Below are 24,142 nucleotides of genomic sequence, written 5' to 3' on the forward strand. Positions count from 1 at the left end.
ATGCCTTTTTCAACTTTAAAACTTGCCATGGTAACTATAAAACATAGCAACCAATTTTTGCCTGATTTCAGTTTAGGATATCAATGACTTTTATCATAGAGAGTTTGGAGAAATTCTGAGACTATGCGTGCCACAGCTCCTATATAAAATTTCAAACCATTACAGAGAATGGCTCTTAAAAGATATCGCCCCACAAATACCGCCTTGTTTAAAGTTTTTACTGAGTTTAGATACTTCATGTTTACGGGGCCCTAACGGAGTCCTTCATGGAATTTTTTATGCACAAACGATAAATATGATAGATAACACTATATACTCAAATATTTCAGAATATTCATAGTGTTTAAGATATCTGAACGCAATAGTTTTAATTTCATATAGTATTTGGGTGGGATACCCTTACATAAAAATACTATAGTTACTATAGTTAACTATAGTTTACTATAGTTAACCATAGTTAAATATAGCTACTATAGTGATAGCTTTGACATTTTGAAAACTTTGATTTACTATAGTGATAACTTTGATAATTTGAAAAACATCGAAAATTTTGACACTTTTGAAAAAAACTTTGGCGAAAACTTTGACACTTTGAAAAACTTGGTGACAACTTTGACACTTTGAAAAACTTTGGCGAAAACTTTGACACTTTGAAAAACTTTGGCGAAAACTTTGACACTTTGAAAAACTTTGACAAAAACTTTGACACTTTGAAAAACTTTGACACTTTGAAAAACTTTGACGAAAACTTTGACACTTTGAAAAACTTTGACACTTTGAAAAACTTTGACGAAAACTTTGACACTTTGAAAAACTTTGGCGAAAACTTTGACACTTTGAAAAACTTTGACAAAAACTTTGACACTTTGAAAAACTTTGACACTTTGAAAAACTTTGACGAAAACTTTGACACTTTGAAAAACTTTGACACTTTGAAAAACTTTGACGAAAACTTTGACACTTTGAAAAACTTTGGCGAAAACTTTAATTTAAAAACTTTGGCGAAAACTTTGACACTTTGAAAAACTTTGGCAAAAACTTTGACATTTTGAAAAACTTTGACAAAATCTTTGACACTTTGAAAAACTTTGGCGAAAACTTTGACACTTTGAAAAACTTTGACAAAAACTTTGACACTTTGAAAAACTTTAACGAAAATTTTGACACTTTGAAAAACTTTGACAAAAACTTTGACACTTTGAAAAACTTTGACGAAAACTTTGACACTTTGAAAAACTTTGGCAAAAACTTTGACACTTTGACAAAAACTTTGACACTTTTAATAACTTTGACGAAAGTTTTGACACTTTGAAAAAAATGTGGCAAAAACTTTGACACTTTGAAAAAATTTGTCGAAAACTTTGACACTTTTTAAAAACTTTGAGGAAAACTTTAATTTGAAAAACTTTGACGAAAACTTTGACACTTTGAAAAACTTTGACACTTTAAAAAACGTTATCGAAAACTTTGATACTTCAAAAAACTTTATCGAAAACTTTGATACTTTGAAATACTTTATCGAAAACTCAGATACTTCGAAAACCTTAATCGAAAACTTGGATGCTTCGAAAAACTTTATTGAAAACTTCGATGCTTTAAAACTTTGAAAAAGTTTATTGAAAACTTTGACACTTTAAAAAACTTTATGAAAACTTTTATTTTTTGAGAAACTTTATCGAAAACCTTGACACTTTGAAAAACATTATTGAAGTCTTTATACTTTGTCAAAATTAATCAAAAACTTGGATACTTTGAAAAACTTTATCGAAAAATTTAAAACTTTGAAAAACTTTGTCGAAAACTTGGATACTTTAACACATAGAAAAACTTTATCGCAAACTTTGCACTTTAAAAAAACTTTATCGCCAACTTTGAAAATTTAATAAACTTTATCAAAAACTTGGGATGCTTTGAAAAACTTTACGGAAAAGTTTGACACTTTGAAAAACTTTATCGAAAACTTTGACACTTTGAAAAATTTTGGCGAAAACTTTGACTCTTTGGAAAACTATTGTGAAAACTTTGACACTTTGGAAAACTTTGGCGAAAACTTTGACACTTTGAAAAACTTTGACGAAAACTTTGACACTTTGATTTACTATAGTTAACTATAGTTAACTATAGTTAACTATAGTAAACTATAGTTAACTATAGTTAACTATAGTATTTTTTTGTTAGGGTAATTTCTGCATTTTTCAAGGCAGCTTCAACGACAAAAACCTCATTTGGAGAAAAATCTGTCAATAAATATTTTAAATTTACGATTGAATGTCAGTACTTCATCGTAATTATTTACTGCATAATTATCACAGGGTGAAGCTTACCTCAATATCGCACAAGACATCGTTGAATTAGATGTAAGCATGATAAAAACGCTTCACGTTTGTATTTTCCGAGTGCGGGGAATCAATTGTGACTCACACGAAAACATAAACAATCAAAATTATCTAAATAGAGAGAAGTTCTGCTAGTAAAGACGAAAAAATATTAATTTAAAAAATCTGATTCAGAAATTTATCATGATACATTGACTCTGACTGTTTATTATGAAATAAAACTGATCATGACGGTTGTATGAACTTGATCTTGCTGCACTGAGAATTCAAACACTACGTCTATGACGTCACGAACGTCAGTGCAGGATAAAGAGAAACGTCTATGACGTCACGAACGTCAGAGTGCATGGTAAAGAGAATCAACTGTGTGATTGGGCATACACAATATCTAAATGATGGCAACATCTTTACAAACTTTATTAATAATAATTTCTAAAATTAAATGTTAAAAAAAATCAATTTTAAAATTTAGAATTAAATTACACAAGAATTGTTGATTTTAACAACGTTTAACATGTATATCACCACCGATTATGACGTAATATATGTCTTTTTAGTCATGTGACATGTTCCCTGTCTCCCCTTAACTTACTTGCGCATATTCTTTAATTGAAATTTGAAATCTGTGGACAGCTGTCGCTTAATATTCTATAGTAAGGGAGATTTTAAAGTGCTTATATCTATTTCTTTCTAAAGTTGTGCCTCATTTATTATTCGTAATATCTCTACCATTACATTGTCCTGTCATTACCCAGGCACCAAACTCGCTTAAATTTTGACCCCCTAGTATATAATAAAGAGAAGGTTATAACTCCCTCATTCATTTTTGACCCCCCTTCGCTTCAAAAGCTATTTGATTTCACAAATCAGCAAAGAATCAACCTTTTATGCTTGCAGTGTATAAAATAAACTCTCTTCTTATTTCATGCCAATTTTCATCGCTAGATCATGCATAGTTCTTCAGATGTATCCCTTTTTTCTTAGAAAAAGTTAGCCTTCTAAACCCTTGTATCCATTTCTTATAGTGTTGTAACCTGCTGTACCCATGTGTATCCTTTGTACCCTCTGTACCCTGAGCATTGGCTCTATTATTTTTAATTATAACTTAAAAAATCTCAGCCTTCTAAACCCTTGTATCCATTTCTTATAGTGTTGTAACCTGCTGTACCCATGTGTACCCTTTGTACCCACTTTACCCTGAGCATCTACTCCATTTTTTTTAATTTTAACTTAGAAAATTTCAGCCTTCTTAATCCTTGTATCTTTTTCTTATAGGGTTGTAACCTGCTGTAACCATGCGTACCCTTTGTACCCACTGTGCCCTGAGCATTGGCTCTATTATTTTTAATTTTAGCTTAGAAAATTTCAGCCTTCCAAACGCTTGTATCCATTTCTTATAGTGTTGTAACCAGCTGTACCTGTGTGTACTTTGTACCCACTGTACCCTGAGCATCCACTCCATTATTTTTTAATTATAACTTAAAACATTTCAGCCTTCTAAAATCCTTGTATCCATTTCTTATAGTGTTGTAACCTGCTGTACCCATGTGTATCCTTTGTACCCACTGTACCCTGAGCATTCATTTCATTATTTTTTTAATGATAACTTAAAACATTTCAGCCTTCTTAACCCTTGTATTCATTTCTTATAGTGTTGTAACCTGCTGTACCCATGTGTATCCTTTGTACCCACTGTACCCCGAACATTGGCTCTATTATTTTAATTATAAATTAGAAAATTTCAGCCTTCTAAACCTTTGTATCCATTTCTTATAGTGTTGTAACCTGCTGTACCTGTGTGTACCCTTTGTACCCACTGTACCCTGAGCATTGGCTCTATTATTTTTAATTTTAACATTAAAAATTTCAGCCTTCTAAACGCTTGTATCCATTTCTTATAGTGTTGTAACTCACTGTACCTGTGTGTACCCTTTGTACCCACTGTACTCTGAGCATCCACTCCATTATTTTTAATTATAACTTAGAACATTTCAGCCTTCTAAATCCTTGTATCCATTTCTTAAAGTGTTGTAACCTGCTGTACCCATGTGTACCTTTTGTACCCACTTTACCCTGAGCATCCACCCCATTATTTTTAATTTTAACTTAGAAAATTTCAGCCTTCTAAACCCTTGTATCCATTTCTTATAGTGTTGTAACCTGCTGCACCCATGTGTACCCTTTGTACCCACTGTACCCTGAGCATCCACTTCATTTTTAATTTTAACTTAGAAAATTTCAGCCTTCCAAACCTTTGTATCCATTTCTTATAGTGTTGTAACCTGCTGTACCTGTGAGACTCTTTGTACCCACTGTACCCTGACATCCACTCCGTTATTTTCAATTTTAACTTAGAAAATTTCAGCCTTCTACACCCTTGTATCTTTTTCTTATAGGGTTGTAACTTACTGTAACCATGCGTACCCTTTGTACCCACTGTACCCTGAGCATCCATTCCATTATTTATGATTTTTACTTAGAAAATTTCAGCTTTCTAAACCCTTGTATCCATTTCCTATAGTGTTGTAACCTGCTGTACCCGTGTGTACCCTTTGTACCCAATGTACCCTGATCATCCACTCCATTATATTTTATTTTTAACTTAGAAAATTTCAGCCTTCTAATTAAACCCTTGTATCCATTTCTTATAATGTTGTAACCTGCTGTACCCATGTGTACCCTTTGTACCCACTGTACCCTGAGCATCCACTCCATTATTTTTAATTTTAACTTAGAAAATTTCAGCCTTCTAAACCCTTGTATCCATTTCTTATGGTACCTGTGTGTACCCTTTGTACCCACTGTACCCTGAGCATTGGTTACATTATTTTAATTTTTCCTCTGTAGATGTTACAGTCTTCCTACCACTGGGGAGCATCCACTTTCTAAATAGTGTACCCTTTTTGTAACCTTTTCTCCATACATACCCTAAGGATGTACACTAGGGTACAGAAGTATCACCTAAAAACGTAGTACCAATTGCTTGCCATATCTGAGGAAAGGAAAGAAACTTGATCTACAATAATCGAGGTTAAGGGGGCAATGACAATGACGATCCCAGCTCTTCTCTTCTTCTTTGTAAAAACCACGGGAGTAATTGGTACAGGACACTTTTACCATAACCAGTTGGTAACACACTTATTACATCCCGTCGCTCCCATAAATTTCTAAGAGTTTCCAACTGCTTTTCCTTAAGCAAAAAATCAATTCCCAACTTATTCCGAGCAAATTGAGACTCTCCTCCATGTTGGGGAACTATACATGCGGTATCACTTCCGGCGAATAATTTAAGAAGGTTTTCTCCTCTCGCTTACGAGGTTATTTATCGTTCACGGAAATGGCCGAGTTATTACGATTGAAAACAAATGTACTCAAACCGGATGTTCTACAGTCTGAATTTAACGACGAAACCATGCTCGGTATAACTATTATCATCCGGATAATTTGAGCGGGGTTAAAAATATTTTTTTTTTTTATTCCGAAAAGAATTCATTTATATATATAGAGAGAACATATATGGGGCATACATCTTAATAAACATGATAAAAAGCGAAACGTTGCCATTTTACAACATACAGCATGCACATGCACGGTGCCTTTGGGCCTCCATAATCAAAGTTATGCTATATCACTGTCTCAAATTTTTTCCCCCTCTCTCTCTCTCTCTCTCTCTCTCTCTCTCTCTCTCTCTCTCTCTCTCTCTCTCTCTCTCTCTCTCTCTCTCTCTCTCTCTCTCTCTCTCTCTCTCTCTCTCTGCAATACAAACACTTAACAATTTAAAACTTAAGTATCCAACTTTTCAAAATGGCGTCAGAACAAAAGTTGCCTCCGATAGTGAAGATTTGTTGTTGCCAAATATTACAACTATTTACCGTAAAAAAGTCAACAAAAATATACGTACTCTAATCCTTCATCGTTGGTCATTGCATTTATCACAGTCTTAAAGACACTGGGTGGTGAAACCATCTTAACTTTTCACATTTACCAGCTGCTAACACCTTCTTCTTCGTCCTTCTCGATCCTCCAAAAGTGGCTCCTCGGGAAATTGACCAATGAAATAAAGCGCCCAGAGAGCGATGCAGGATGGAAAATATAAACTGTTTTCATTTACTATAGAATCTTCTATTAGAATTCAATTAGTTCCGCTTTTCATGGAATAAAAAAGAGGGGCTCCTAAATATTTTTGCCGATATGATTTATAGGCCTAGTATACTGTATATTTACAAAAAAGCGGTTAAATACCATGATGCAGAGCAAAAAAAAAATTGTTTCTTGCTTGACACCTCAACTTATTCTTATTTGCCTTCGGAATATGGGTTTCGGGGCTTGGTTGTTGGTAGTGGCCGTACTTGCTGAAAGTAATCTCCCCTCTCCGCTTCTTTTAACTGTTACATGTATGATTATGAATTTATAATGTCTCACCAAAAGATGTGAAATTTTTAAAAGCACTTTTTTTATTGTGAACTTTCCACAGGAATCCTAGAAGGCATGAAAATTAGCTACAATTATAATATGATTATCAAGAACAGGTTTTTTTTTTATTTCAATAGTGATGATTGAAGAGTTCGGTGATTAATAATTCATTGCTAATAAATTGTTGTGTTTTTTTGGGGGGGGGGATTAAATTACTAATTGAACTCCATCCTTTTGGGGGTTTAATTATACCCGCACTTTCTAAAGAAAGTTCGGGTATATTGTTGTTACTCATGTCCGTCCGTCCGTCCCTGTCACACTTTTCTTCCCTGAACTACTCCTACATTTTACACAGTAGCTTAATCATCTTTTGGGAGATGGTTGGTGGGGTCATGTAGATGTGCAGTAAGGTTTCGGAATTTTGATTTTGCCCCGGGGGATCAAATGGGGGTGAAAAATGACGTTTTTTATGTAAAAAGCCCCATCTTCCCTGAACTTCTCTTACATTTTACTTAGCAGCCTAATCATCTTTTTTGGGATGATTAGTGGTGTCATGTAGATGTGCAGTAAGGTTTCGGAATTTTGATTTTGCCCCGGGGGGTCAAATGGGGGTCGAAAAATGACGTTTTTTGTGCGAAAAGTCCCGTCTTCCCTGAACTCCTTCTACATTTTACTCAGCAGCCTAATCACCTTTCGGGGGATGATTGGTGGTGTCATGTTGATGTGCAGTAAGGTTTCGGAATTTTGATTTTGCCCCAGGGGGTCAAATGGGGGTTGAAAAATGACGTTTTCTGCAAAAAGCCCTATCTTCCCTGAACTCCTCTTACATTTTACTTAGCAGCCTAATCATCTTTTGTGGGATGATTAGTGGTGTCATGTAGATGTGCAGTAAGGTTTTGGAATTTAGATTTTGCCCCGGGGGGGTCAAATGGGGGTCGAAAAATGATGTTTTTTGTGCAAAAAGTCCCGTCTTCCCTGAACTCCTTCTACATTTTACTCAGCAGCCTAATCACCTTTTGGGGGATGGTTGGTGGTGTCATGTAGATGTGCAGTAAGGTTTCGGAATTTTAATTTTGCCCCGGGGGGTCAAATGGGGGTCGAAAAATGACGTTTTTTATGTAAAAAGCCCCATCTACACTGAACTCCTCTTAAATTTTACTTAGCAGCCTAATCATCTGTTGTGGGATGATTAGTGGTGACATGTAGATGTGCAGTAATGTTTCGGAATTTTGATTTTGCCCCGGAGGGTCAAATGGACGTCGAAAAATGACGTTTTTTGTGCAAAAAGTCCCGTCTTCCCTGAACTCCTTCTACATTTTACTAAGTAGCCAAATCACCTTTTGGGGGATGGTTGGTGGTGTCATGTAGATGTGCAGTAAGGTTTCGGAATTTTAATTTTGCCCCGGGGGGTCAAATGGGGGTCGAAAAATGACGTTTTTTATGTAAAAAGCCCCATATACCCTGAACTCCTCTTACATTTTACTAAGCAGCCTAATCATCTTTTGTGGGATGATTAGTGGTGACATGTTGATGTGCAGTAAGGTTTCGGAATTTTGATTTTGCCCCGGGGGGTCAAATGGCGGTCGAAAAATGACGCTTTTTGTGCAAAAAGTCCCGTCTTCCCTGAACTCCTTCTACATTTTACTCAGCAGCTTAATCACCTTTTGGGCGATGGTTGGTGGTGTCATGTAGATGTGCAGTAAGGTTTCGGAATTTTGATTTTGCCCCGGGGGGTCAAATGGGGGTCGAAAAATGACGTTGTTTATGCAAAAAGCCCTATCTTCCCTGACCTTCTCTTACATTTTATTTAGCAGCCTAATCATCTTTTGGGGGATGGTTGGTGGTGTCATGTAGATGTGCAGTAAGGTTTCGGAATTTTAATTTTTCCCCTGGGGGTCAAATGGGGGTCGAAAAATGACGTTTTTTATGTAAAAAGCCCCATATACCCTGAACTCCTCTTACATTTTACTTAGCAGCCTAATCATCTTTTGTGGGATGATTAGTGGTGACATGTAGATGTGCAGTAAGGTTTTGGAATTTTGATTTTGCCCCGGGGGGTCAAATGGGGGTCGAAAAATGATGTTTTTTGTGCAAAAAGCCCTGTCTTCCTTGAAGTCTTCCTTAATGTTACTCAGAAGCCTAATCATCTTTTAGGAAAGTTAAATATTTTGAAAATTATGTAAAACATCAACGTCAAGGGGTAACAAGATGTGTTTGTGAAACACAATGCGCCGGGCGTCAACAAAGTTCGAAAAAGCTATTTTTAGCATATAGGTCACAGTCAAGGTAACAAGGTCATTGACCTTGGTGATATTTGTAAGAACTTAATTAGTGGGGTATGCATACTAAATATGAAGTCCCTATCTCCTATGGTTCAAAAGTTATGGCAAAAAGTAGAAAAAAGCTATTTTTAGTATAAAGGTCACAGTTAACTTCACATGGTCATTGACCTTGGTGTTGTTTGAAAGAACTTTATTAGTGGAGTATGCATACTAAATATGAAGTCTTTATCTCTTATGGTTCAAAAGTTATGGCAAAAAGTGGAAAAAGCTATTTTTAGCATATAGGTCACAGTCAAGATCACAAGGTCATTGACCTTGATATCATTTGAAGGAACTTAATTAGTGCAGTATGCATACCAAATATGAAGTCCCTATCTTCTATGGTTCAAAGGTTATGGCAAAAGGTGGAAAAAGCTATTTTAAGTATGAAGGTCAAATTCAAGGTCACATGGTCATTGACCTTGGTGTTGTTTGAAAGAACCCTTTTAGAGGAGTATGCATACCAAATATGAAGTCCCTATATCCTATGGTTCAAAAGTTATAACAAACATGTGAAAAACCTATTTTTAGCATATAGGTCACAGTCAAGGTCACAAGGTCATTGACCTTGATGTCATTTGAAAGAACTTTATTAGAGGAGTATGCATACCAAATATAAAGTCTCTATCTCTTACGGTTCAAAAGTTTTGGCCAAGGTTAAAGTTGACAACAGACAAACAGACAGGACAAAAACAATATGCGCCCCAAAAAATTCGGGCGCATAAAAAACATCGCATGCTGGTAGTGTTGTTACGATAGTCGCCGACTATCGAAAAATCGTCGTTTAAAGGCCGAGATCGGCGACAATCGATTGTAAATATTATCATCGATAGATCGCTATATTTTTCATTCCGTATTTTTTAAGCCGATCAGGTTTAACTTTTATATTCACCAAAGGGACGTCACTCTAATCGGCGGTAAACAAAATAGCGAACGTACGTGGTGAAGAGGTTGACGCCTAATTATATCAATATCCTGGTGCAACACGATATAAAGTTTGAAGTTTTTTGGCTTTCTGAAAAATGGCGATGGGCCTCCATGCAAAAATAATATACAGATGGACTCGGTTATTTGTAAATTGTGTAAAATGTCGTATGCCAATAAAGTTGGAGTTCGCAGTCAAATGTCATGGAATTCTACTCGTGCTGAATGAATAAATTTAACTTTTTTTAATAGTTCAAATTATCGATTATATAATCGATTGTGTTCTCCCGATTCAATTTGATAATCGATAGTAAAATTTGTCCGATTTTACAACACTACATGCTGGGAAACACCTTGAATTCTTATGAGTAATTTATGTACATGTCAAATGTGAGAGTCATATCTCATCTCAATCAAAAGTTATAAGCAAATGCAACATTTTTGAAAAGTAGGTTAGGCTTGATCGCTTCAAGGTCAAGGTCACAGTGTAAAAGTCATGATTTATTTGGAAAGGTCTTATCACAGGTAATAATATACATGCATTATGATATGAAGGCCCTAACTTTTCTCTTTCAAAATGATGAATTTATAACAATTTAATTTTTTTGCAAGTTGGTCAAACTTCTAGGTCACATGTAAAAAAAAAACCATGCCATTCTCACAGGTAAATATACTAATACATAAGTTTAATATGAATGTCTCTTCTCATTCAGTAGATATGACCGTGATAACCAAGGTTAAATTTATTGAGACAGATGGACTGAGTCTGACATACAAATATACATATTTCTATATGAATTGGGTAAAATTGGCCCAGTGGTTCTAGAGAAGTTAAAAATGTAAAAAGTTTTCAGACAAACAGATGGACAACACGTCACGACAGACATTATATGCTAAGGAAACCAAAAAAGCTCAAATGAGTGTTTTGAAAGGGTTACAATATGGTTGGAGTATTTGAAAAGCTGTTTTTTTTTTCCTGAAGAGATATGCATGACCAACATATTCATGTTTTATACTTTCTTTAGTGATTTGTTTGTTTGTTGTGAATACATCTTCCCTCATTTGGAGACACCACCAAATAATAATGAAGATAAGATGTGTTTGTGAAACACTGATGTCCCAGTATGGAAGCCTATGGCGAAGGGTGAAGTTTCTCAAATATATGTCAAAATCAAAGGTCAAGGTCAAAGGGTTCAAATTGTTAGTATCAGATGAAAGTCTTGTCACAAGGAATGCACATGTGAAATAAAGAAATCCTTAGTAATTCCTGTTCAAAAGTTAATTGCCAAGGTTAATTTTTTTGTTTAAGTGGTTCAAACTCTAGGGTCAAGGTCAAACATATTTATACCTGTTGACAGTTCACAATGAATACAATATGTCATGATAAGTATGAAAGCCCTAGCACCTACTGATCAAAATTTAGGCAGAGTTTAAAGTTTTGTATTTTTCTTGTAAAAATGTGTATCCCATGTCAAGCGATCAGAGGTAAAAATTAATGGTACCCAAATAAAAGGTCTTATTAAATTGTCACAAGAAATAAACCTATAAAATGTGGAAGCTATTTGTATAGCCCATCCCACTTAAAACTTATGGGCAAGCTAGCTAGGATTTAATTTCTGCAGACTTATAGACAGACATACTATAAAAACAAGAAACAAAATATGTATAATAATTAGTCAAATGGAAAAAAATATACTATTTAACTGGAATAACAAAATACATTGTTATTTCAGGGACAGGAAGTGGATAGGAAGATTGGAATCCCCCCCCATCTGGCATTTGCTTTGTTATTTAAACAAGACTATATACTGTAGCAAGTAAAAAATGACTCTTGACATCCTCTCCCTATAAACTTAGAAAACATTGACCTCACTATCATTGTTTTTTTATTTGTTTATTTGTTTTCATTTTTTTTCTCCTGCTTGTCACGAAATTCTGGGCTGGAATTTTTTGACTGAGATGTGAACCCCCCTCCCTACTCCCGAAAAAAATTCTGGATCCGCACCAGTATTGGCAGTAACTGAATGTCACATCGACAACGGGAGATAACTTCACAATATGAAATTCGTCTAGTGTGGCATGCGATGATCTTTCACCCTTTTTAAACTTTAACCTAATAGTTCGGGTGTATTTTACCCCCCACTACACTAAAACTTCTACTTACCGACTCCCTGTGTCTCAACTTCATGAAATATAAATCCAATTATAACTCAAAATGAATTAATCCAATGCACACCAGACTGCAGCCATGTGCCATTTTGGCGAAGCTTCGTCGATTCCATCACCTTATCAGATGAAGTGGGAATCGGCCGAGGTGTGCCAAATGGTGTTTAATCTATAAATATGATAATGGGTGATGCAACGTGATGTGATGTAGAAATTTACATGTTCACATGTATAGTACAAGAACAAATTTTAAATTAATTCATAACAAACGATATTAAATTTTAACAAACCTTTTCCATCTAGCCTATTCCAAAAAGTATGTGCTGTGTGGTTATGGTGTCGAGGGGGGGGGGTTAGTAAATTTAAAAAGGTCCTATTATGAGCAAAACATATATCAAAATCTAATTTCAGACGCGGATCCAGAAATTTTTTCCGGGGGGGGGGGGGTCCACCTCAGTCAAAAAAAAATCCTATCCCAGAAATTGACAATCAAAAAAAAAAAAACCTAAAGTACACCTCCCCCAAACGTCAAAAACCTATATCGTGGGGGTGGGGTGGGAGTAGTGGTGACTTCTATTGCCGCAAATGTTTAACTTTTCATACTTATTTTACACATATTCGTGTTTACCAGGGGGGGGGGGGGGTCTGCATTTTCCAAGGGGGGTCCATTGTAACTTTTTCCTTGTTTTAGTATATAAATTTTTTAACCTTGTAAATTCCAGGGGGAGGGGGTTCTGACCCCCCCCCCCCCCCCGACAGATCCGTGCATGAATTTACATCATTAATAAAATTCAGACTGGTATATAATGAATTAAACATGTATAAAATAAACATAAGAGGTTCTGAGTTATAGGTCACAGGGTCTGAGAATTTCATACTCAATTTGATGAATACATGTAAATTATAGAATTATTTTGACTATTTCTTTGGAAAGCCGCCCAATATGTAGGAGCGTGTATTTAGAGGCAAACACCTTAGTGCGGGTATTACTGTCTCATGACAGCATCTAGTTAGACTTGCGCATGCTATCAATAATACTTGTGGACCTGCTCGACCTTTCTCTAATTGCTACATGTACATTGTACTTTAAACTCCTTGGCCTTTAGCTAAAAAAAATTTCCACATCATTTTAACACGGAAAAAGCTTTAAAAAAACCCCACTTAATTTTAACACGGAAAATTGTTAAATGAATCAGAATGTTGAAAACCTTTTTCTTAGGAGAGTTATATCTCTAGGCGTAACAAAACTAACATCTTATCAAAGGCAGGAAAATATAACAGTATTTTAATTTAGTATTTTAGTTGTGATTGGTATAAGTGAAGTTATGGGAAAGATTATGTCGAAAGTCATCTATACTCATTGATGTTGAGGACTGCGCTTAAGCATACAACTTTAGCTGGTCCTGCCCTGTATTTCTATAATGTTTTTTTTTTCGTTAAGAAATCTGGTAAAGTATGTTATTAAAAATAAAATCCCGATTTATTACTCTAACGGAAATTACTTTCCTACAGGCCTGAAGGTCGAGTCTATTAGTCACCCAAGTTTTTTTTTTTTTTTTGTTTTTTTTTAAGAGTAGCTTGTCGGCGAATAATAATAAAGTAGTGCACAACATGGAAAAAGAAATGTTTGTTGAAGTATTGACAAACTTCATACCTTTATAGAATGAATTCAACAATAACTGAACAAAAATACAACTGTGACAATTATACAATGAATTAATTATACAATTAATTCTTTTAATAGATTACCTTAGCATGTACTACTTTAAAAGCCATTGTTCTTAAGAAAAACAAAATCATGCAAAATATTATAAACTTTTCTTTATCTAAAGCAATGGCCTTTGGAGAAAAAAATGGCTGAACATTTTAAAGTTTGTTAAATATAATGTATGTTCATTTAGGACCCTACATTGTAATTTCATGCAAAAAGTGCAGGCGTTTACTACACGGGGATCTGCGTATATATTTAAGCAAAAAAGGAAAGAAAAAAAGTTTTATGTGATGAATTATATTATAAACATTTATCTAATAAATGTCTACGTGGTACATTAGATTACAAATTTCACAGAAAAACCCATCAACAATATTAAATACAGTTTTGATTTCACATTGATCTATTAACGTCATTCTGATTTTATATAATTATACACGACGAGAATTAAGATCTATTCAATAGATAATACCTATAGAAAATTATTTAATTTCTAAAGAGGATAGTAATGAAAATTGAAATAAAAATTCTAAATAGATTGTTCTTTCATTGAACTTCTTAAATGAAGGTTATTTTATAAATATGTTCTCTTGACTAACTTTATTTATGGAATATACATTTTTTTAAATGATAAAAGAAGCACGAATCATCATCTTAATTCAAAGGGATTTTCGGTCGGAGTCTGTGTGTACATGCTCGACAACAGCCTATTGTTCCCTTTAGGTATAAAACCGTCTCAATTCACATAGAATATACAAAAAATACACAGTGACAGGTGTCTTCGCGGCACGTGTCTCCATCTGAAATGGCACGTGAGGACAGGTGTCCCTAATTACACAGGCCGACCATAGTGACTTTTTCAAAAGCGTTATTTTGTGTGTGTGTGGGGGGGGGGGGGGCTTCTCAGGGACAAATGAAAAGCAACCCACCCATCCCCAATAACAAAAATAATAATTTAACAAGCAATATTCACTATTAATAGTTAAGTATTAGTATGATAACATTTAACCCCCAGCCAATTCGATGAATGATTCTAATATGCCCTAATATGACCAGTTTATATTAATATATTAGAGAGGTTGAGATTTCATACGTGTACGTGTACGTGTACGTCTAGTAGGGGAATCCCCTAAATTCCTCGCGTATTACGTCATCAGTTTTAGTGATGATAAGTTCTCTACACGTTCCTGCAACTTGTAGGGCGGCGTCTACACGTAAGTACAAACTTGTAGCTTTTATAAGAAAAATACGTCTATTCATGTATGAAATTTTGATTGTTATACTTTATTCGGGATATTTAGTTTCATAACTACGTGTTTTAAAGTTGTTTTATTTACAAACTCAAGTCAAAATGGTGTCATAAAACTTGAATGTTGAAACATAGACCCCGATTACCTCTCACTAAATGAAGACACGTTTAGCAGGGATTTTATTACTTGTATGAGGTTTACTTTTCAAATCTTTTATTATTTTTACTATTCAGTTCCAATTATCTCCTTCTTTTTAAAAGTACCAATAAGTTAAGTGGCACTACAGGGGGGTGGGGGTATTTATTACTGATTTTTTTTTTCGCGAAGCAAAACATCCAAGCAGGAGTTAACTTTCCCAACGTTTAGTAATTAAACTTAAAATTATACTGATCTCTTACCTCCTGGTAAACAGTAAAACTTTGATTGGCCAGGACCTCAAACTCTAAAAAAAGTGTGTTGGGGGGGGGGGGGTAACAGTTTACTAACTTGCAGAGCTGTCGCACACTTAGAAAGCGCATCGTATTTTATACTACAGTACATTAATAGAAGCTTTCCGGAATATATCGAATATGGATCATATAGATGACATATATACTTAAATCTTTTCAAAGGTAACATTTCAAGTTCAATTTCTAAATTTACTTTTAAGTAAAATGGTTTCCACGATTTTTTTTCAGCCGATATTGGGCCTGTTATATGTACATTCAGTCAATCACGTGCAAAAAGGTGTATATCTAACCATGGATTCGGGAAGGAAAAAACAATTTAGGTTTTCAGAGCAAGACGACATAAAACTTTTGAGGTAAGAATTACTTAAATTTAAAAAAGAAAACAATTCAAGTTTGTAACGAACAGAAAAAACATACCTAAGTTTTACTACTGTAACATTTTAGACAATTGTCAAAGATGTGTTTTACCAAAATTTTTATTTTTACCCTTTAAATAATTTTTCTACCGTATTTATTTAAGTTTCTAATCTAATCTATGTGTTTTTTTACTTTCACTATTTTTTTTAAAAGGAATTGATAAATGTAATACATTGTATGAAAAATATAAATATACATTTTTAAAGTTTTAGTTCAGTAAATCATTTTTTTTTTGTTCTAACTTGTCTTTAGAGAGGTTATCAGCAGGAACCCTTTCAAAGAAAGGGGGAAATGGGCAGATATTTCAACAGTTATATCCCGGAATATCGATGCACGAAGGGTTAGAGAAAGGACTCTTCTTCTTATAGACCAAAGGAAGAAGTTTAACAGCTCCTCTCTCAAAAAGTATGCAACAAATTATCTAAATTAAGAATGAACATAGTTGTTATGTAATAAGCTTGTCTTTATTCCTGTTCATTTCATACCTGTAATGTACAGAACTTTAGAAGTTCTACGTATCTAAATAGATTGTTTCTTAACTCAGAATTTGAATTTACTTTTTAGACTTTAATTTTAAATCATTAACACAGTGCGTTTTGGCAATGTTATTATCACTGTAGATCTGGTGTAGATGAAACCTATGGAGAGAAAGAAATGCTTTTGGATGAAATTATAGAATTAGCAAACGATGAAGAGGAGAAAAAAGGAAGATAAATCCAAAGCAGTAAAAGAAGAGAGTATGTGCAAGAGTCTTCGTAAACGGGCACTCGAGAACCTGACACCATCCAAAAGTGGTGAGGTTTTTTTTCAGAGAGAGAGAGAGAGAGAGAGAGAGAGAGAGAGAGAGAGAGAGAGAGAGAGAGAGAGAGAGAGAGAGAATGACGTAATTTATATATTTTTTGTTTACATGCGCATACAGTTCTTGTAACTTTATTTCATATAATTATGATAAATCTCTATGAAAGTTGCCATTTACATATAGTTGTGTTTTACATAATTATTTCTTCCGTTCAAATCCAAGGATAAATTCATCCTAGCTAGTTGCTTTTGATATAAAAGTCCATTAACTGAAATAACTTTAAAAATGGTATGTTAACAATCTTTATGTATGATAACTAAATTTTTGCGAGACTGACGTCTCGACATTTACTCTTTTGACAAACTTTTAGCAAATTGAAGTAATTGCTGTATAAATTTTTTACTATTTTACGAGAATGAATTTCTTGCAAGGAAGCTGGTTAGAGCCAGGTAAAAAAATTCTGGCAGCCGCTACTTAAATAACTGGCGGAACCCATATAACTTCTGGCGGTCCCCAAGACCGCAGGTTAACTATTCAATCTACATATATGTAGTTAATCTATTTATCGGCGGCCGCCATCTAAAATATTTTTCTACCTGGAACCTACCGGCTTTCTTGGTCTCGCGTAATCACAAGGTAAAAAATCTCTTGAATGAAAAATTATTTTCCGTTGATGATATATGTATGTCTTAATCGATTATTTTGTTTTGATTTTTACTTAGACGAGGACCAGCGAAATAACAGTAAAATGCCTAGAAAGTGTTCAAGTGTGATATCCTTTTTGAAAGAAAAAGCAGAGACGGAAAAACTATCCAGAGACGAGGAATTTTCACTCCGTCGAGAGCAGCTAAATTTGGAGAAGGAGCGGATTGAACTGTAGAAACAGGAGAGGCTTCAAAGATTGGAGACTGAAAAGCAGCAGACCAAAATGATGTTAGAACTTTTCTCAAAATGTTTAAATAAATAAATGGATTGTCTTAAGCATTTAGCTAGCTTTTCTCAAAATATTTATATAATTTATATTTAAATAGATCATCACAGGAATTAGCTAGCCATGTAATAAAATACGATGTAAATGCTTAAAATTTCCTTGATGTTTTTAAAACATGAACAAGAAATCAGTAAAAAGCATAACAACGAAAGAATTTTATTTCAATATACACATGTACCTACCTTGTTTAAGAATAAATAGAACCATGTAACGGTTCGTAAAATGTACAGCGATATCACATACACTTTATACCATGTATTCCTCAAGTGTAGGAGGTGGAAGATTAAAGTACTCGCTCGTAACACTACCATACAGACAGGTGTGGCAATTTGTGAGCAATGATGCTACAAGATAGTACTTTGCCACAGGTTGTGAAAATAGTTTCTGATTTTTCTTATAGTCAACGAAAGCAAACAGAGAGAGGATTTTTCCGAATGTCCATTCAACGCTAGAACGGAGCTTTGATATTCTACAATTAAATATTCTTTCCTGATTGCTGAGAACAGCTCCTTTGAAAGGTGTGATAAGGTGCACACGCAACGGATAAGCAAGGTCGCCGTAAAGAGAAAATACTGTACCATCGTTCATTGTCATGCATTGTTCAAGTTTTGGAAGTAGTTCACTCATACGTAGCATAGCAGAATCATGGCGCCATACATGTTTGCGATTAAACCATTAGGTATGACCACAGATTGAAATTTTAATCCATGCACCCTTTTGTGTCCACTGTAGACTACGTTTTGGTTCGCCGAAGGTCTACATATCGGCCTGACGGTTCCATCTATGAAACCCCAGCAGTTGGGGAGAGGTCCACCAATATCTGATATGGCATCAGCATACATTCGAAGGTGTTCTTCGTCCAGCCAACTTTGATTCAGGTCACTAAATTTACCCGAATGTTTGTGGTACAAGTAATCCAAAACAGTATTTGAAATGTATGAAAGTTCTGACTTCGAACGGTTGAACAATGGTTTCATGTCATCAAGCCTATTCGGATATGACAAGCGCCGAAGCAGTATCATGACACCCTCTGTAGAAGCCACCCGAGTACCATTCGGGCATACGAATTTGTCTGGAAGGGACAGTGCCTCGCAAAGTCGAGAAATATCATTCTTTTGAAATCGAAAGAATGAATAAAAAGCTTCTTCAGATAAATTTTCTAGATTTAGCTGTTGACTTTTGACATCGTCTTCCTTAATTGTAGAGATGAGCAGCAAATCATCGTCTTCACATAGACAAGGAATTTCCAAAGCATCTGCCATTATTTACGGAAACGTCATAGACGAAAATGACGTCATTTCTGAAGACATCGAAAATAAAGTGCGCGAAATAATCGTACACGTTCTCGTTACACGTCATTAAAATCTCAACAAACAAAATACGAAAACGTGTACGTGTACGTCTAATTATCCGTACACGTACACGTACGCGTACACGTTTAAGATCTCAACCTCTCTAATAATTCATATTAAAACAAAATCTTTATCACTTTCTAAACTTGTATTTAAAACATCGAAACACTAAAAATGTAATTTTGACAAACCAACTGAAGTATTTTTTTTTCCTGACGGATTACCCCGGTGTATAAGAAATGCCAACCTCTGGTATCTAACAAAAATTCCTGGTAAGGTACCTTGATGTCTTGTGAAAACATGTAATTATGTAAAAATAATTCTTCAATGTCCATTTCAAAATATTGGAAAGAATTTAATTATTTTATTGAGGAACGTTTCACCTGTCCTTAATCAGTAATCATAACTTGACATATTTCTTTATTTACTTTTTAATCGATCTTTTTAGTAAACCTTTTCTGTAAATAATTTCATTAAATGTACCCTTTCTTAGCTCTTCCATTTTTTCAAAGGAACATTCATCATAGACAGCTTCAAGAAAGTGGGATCGGAAATGATTGATTTCTATTTGACTGCATCCATTTACTTTTTTTCCATTCCACTTCACGCATTTTATACGAGTTTACCAAAACTCATGTGATAAATCAAATTCAAAATTTAATTCAATCGAATATAATTCAGTTCAATAAAATTAAATTAAAATTGAATTGCGTTCACGGTGCTGAAATATTGAATTAATCACATAGAAATACACAACTAGTTATTTTAACTGTTTGAAGTTAATTATTTTGATACAGCATGTAAACACTTTTGAAATATTTCTATAATTGGTAAAAATATGTTAACATAATTAAATATTTAACTTTTTGTAAAATAAAAGGTAGGTGGTTAGCATTGAGATGTACTTTCAAAGTTTCCCTGCCTGGGAAACATGGGGAAATCTACACATTGGTGGCTTCCATGTCGGGAATCTGTATGGAAACCACTGAGGCATGTTTACATGGTTTCCTATCTTGGGAAACTTACGGGAAACCACAGGTTGGTTGTTTCCATATCGGAAATCTACATGGAAACCACCGGTTGTGAAACTAAGTATAGTAATTACATATTCCGACTTCACATTTTCAAATATTTTAGGGGTGTGAAAAATCACAAAATACCTCCTCAAACATCGTCGTTTGTAGATTTCATTAATTGAACAATATTAAACAGTTTTTTTCTCAAGAATAATTTCTTTTTTATTCAATTGACTTAAAAGATAAGTTCACCATTTAAAAGAAATAGTCAAATGAACTCTATTTTTTAGTCAATTTTGCACCCTAAATTTGAAAATATTTCTTTAATTTGTCACAATGTTTTCAATCTTTAATATGATGAAGGACATACCCAAATGATTACAAAAAGTGATAAAAAATATGTGCCTTTCCCTTCTAAATAATGAGAAATAGGCTATTTACCAATACTCATATTCTTGACTTTTTTGCACTTAAACGGGATTTATTAATTAAATGACTGTTTGGGGTTACTTTCAGATTAAATATTTATCAAGAATTGTACTTTAATTCATTTCTCCTTTTTTTAAAACTTAGCTCGACACACTTTTTCCCCATTTTTGGTATTCTAATACGCAAGAATTTGTATCGATAATGTATCCCGTTTGTCTTTATAAGCCGTTTTTAAATATATCAATTTAAACTGACACATAAAAGAGAGAAGTTTATATATCTATCTGTAGATAAAGATATATTAAAAAAAACGGCTTATAAAGATAAACGGTTACACTATTGATATCAAACAACGCTTCTTAAGTACAGAATGCTGTATACTGTATGTTTTTGTCATCTCTAGATTTAAGAATTTTATTCTCCGGTTAAAATTTTGAATTTTTATAGGCTACCCTAATATTCTGTAAATGTGCCTACGAGCAATTAAGGTGATTGGATATTGAGTGATTGATTGTATATTATTTAGCGTATCATACGAGAATCTTTCAATCATGTAGAAATGTCAACGTGTTTGCCAGAAAAGGGCTTCAAATTTAGACCTATACTCGACACTAAGGGCCACTGAGCAGAGAAGAAACTTTTATCATGCCAACTTCTACCGTGACATGAGACCTACCTTAACCTCCTCCAAATACTGATATTTCCAAGACTAACCATATATTTTATACTTAATGAGTTTGATAAAGTGATCTCTTCTACTTTATTACACACTTAGTAATAAATACAGGTTTTTTGCATATGCGATATGGCTGACGTCACAATAGCCGTATCTACCCTGCAGGGCTGATATGGATTTGCGGGGCTGATATCCGTATCAGCCCTGCAAATCCATATCAGCACTGCAGGGCTGATACGGCTATTGTGACGTCAATATCACACCCTTAGTAAATTAAACCACAATAACAGTACTTGTACTCGTACACAATTTTTGGTGGGTTCATATTCTCTTAATTTTAACTTTTTGAAAATAAGGTTAATCTTAATTTACAAATACATGTAATACTATAGAATATTTTCAAATTACGGATCAAGTGCATTGAAAAAGAAATAGAAACAAACCCAAATCTTATGAGACATTAGACTATGTACATGTATGTAAGAATTCCATGCATGATTATTTACTTATTTTCTTCTCAACTGTATTTTATTACTAAGTATGTAATAAATATAATAAAACATACCCTTTTCCACATCACATCCTGTATCAGCCCTCGACCAATATCAGCCCTCGGGCCTTCGGCCCTCTGGCTGATATTGGTGTCTCGGGCTGATACAGGATGTGATATGGAAAAGGGTATGTATTATTCTCTATATAATTTTGTTTATACGCCTTGTCAGTTTTATATAATAACATTTAAGGATCATAGTCTAAGAAATACATAGCGAACAATAATTAGCATTTTTTTCTCGATTTATTTACTTTTTCAAATACCGGTATGTACCCGTTAGTTACCGAAACAAAATATGTAAACTGCACGACTTACTTATTTTTTCTGCTCTGAAAAGTCTCTCTGGATTAGCTTAATTTATTCAAAGAAACATAAAAGGAAATAGCAATCTTCATAAGTGCCATACTCTATTAAACATAAACCTGGTTTAAAGTTACTGACATCATCAAAATTTAATATGTTTATTACGTTCATGCTTATCGAAAAATACATTCATATGTGCCTCAAATATTCCTAAATTTTAAGCTGTATTGCCTTAAAAAATAACTTTTATTGTTTCAGAAATATAAACTGACTTAATTATTTAAAGAATGGGGTTTCTTTTTAAAACTTAAATTGCAGTACTTACTCCCTTGGCTATGGAAGAACAGAACATTCTAAGGGCGATGCTTTACACTGAACTACCGAGCCTAATCACAACAAAGAAAATAAACAACTTAAAAAAATAAAAATGCATTATGTGCTCTTAAATGCAGGCAATAATAAACAACTCAGTTCGTATGTACATGTACCTGAAGCACATTTGCAGCTCTGTTCTGCAGCCATTAAAATGATAAAACGAGTGTTTGTGAATAGAGCATTTATTACATTACAAATGCCAAATAAAATGAAAAATTTTACAATTTCAGAATGGAGCAGAAGGTGGGGTGCAAAAAATATCCCACACCTTCAAAACAAGAAAATCAACAATCTGAACAATAATAAAAATGTGCATGGAGGTTTAAAGGGGGATGGAGGAGGGTAAAATTTTCAAACCACGTTTTTTGGGGCCAAGCGGAATTATGAATATGGGTTAGGCTAATAGCCGTAATAAGAGGGCGCTTGGAAACTATAACCCGGAAAAACCCTCAAGACCCAAAAATTCATACACATTATCAGTAAATCAAAATACAAAAACTTTGAGCATTTAGATCCCATAAATTTCTTTATATACATAAATACACTTATGTGCTCTTAAATGCGGGCAATAATAAACAACTCAGTTCGTATGTACATGTACCTGAAGCACATTTGCAGCTCTGTTCTGCAGCCATTAAAATGATAAAACGAGTGTTTGTGAATAGAGCATTTATTATATTACAAATGCCAAATAAAATGAAAAATTTTACAATTTCAGAATGGAGCAGAAGGTGGGGTGCAAAAAATATCCCACAAGAGGGACAATGAACTTACAGAGAAGGGTCCCTCGCCCCACCCAAAAATGTGCTTCAGTTCAACATGAGTATGATAATAAAACAAATAAATTGATATAGGGATCAATGGAATACTTAAGAGGAACAGTAATTGATTCACATTAAAAAATTTTTAAAAAAGTTTTGTCATCTTGTATTATACACATACTCATCACACTTATTAAATATTACTGTTAAGTTATGGACCATACTGCATAGAAACGAGATTTATGTTCTTACTCAAAATAATCCTATGTTTAAATTCCCCTTGTTTTATCCTACCCATGAGGAACATAGCCTTGTCCGAACATTAACCAAATATAAATATATGCGTATACATGTATATTGTCTGTTAAATGATAACACAAAATCAAGCAATAGTAATTAGCATGTCCTGCTATATATAATGCATTAGACGGATAATGGAAATGATCCATATAAGAAATCCTAACCTATAAAACACATTAAGCTTAGTAAGATATAGTTCCACCATCCACTCACAGGTTGAAAGTTATTAACATATGTACATAATCATTACATATCTTGTAACAGAAAAAATGACATGAAACATTAACAATCCTCCACATCAAAAATCTTGAGTGCCACCTCAGACAGTCACCCAAATCTAATAAATTTACCGTACATGTTAATGTAGCTATCAATTAAGACAATCAAACATATTGCAGTGTAACTCTCTCATTCATGATAAAAAATATGACACCATGAATTTAACCTAAAACATCATACTTATGCCAAATTATGAGATTATTAAATTAAGAATTTATTACCTGGAAAGGGATGCAATGAAAAGAGATGAAAAATGATTCAAACAGAATCACCCTTCATTCAAAATATAATCAAGTGACCAAAAATAAAGGATACCGCCTC

At 34.0% G+C, this 24,142-nt stretch overlaps 1 pseudogene; it reads left to right on the forward strand.

The window, feature by feature from the left end:
- Positions 1-15,069: 15,069 nt before the first annotated feature.
- LOC134233660 (uncharacterized) lies at positions 15,070-17,753 on the forward strand (annotated as a pseudogene).
- The last annotated feature ends 6,389 nt before the right edge of the window (positions 17,754-24,142 follow it).

The sequence above is a fragment of the Saccostrea cucullata genome, unplaced genomic scaffold, assembly GCF_032062105.1.
Source record: "Saccostrea cucullata isolate Sc308-1 unplaced genomic scaffold, CSIRO_AGI_Scuc_v1 ctg3263, whole genome shotgun sequence".
Classification (NCBI taxonomy): domain Eukaryota; kingdom Metazoa; phylum Mollusca; class Bivalvia; order Ostreida; family Ostreidae; genus Saccostrea; species Saccostrea cuccullata.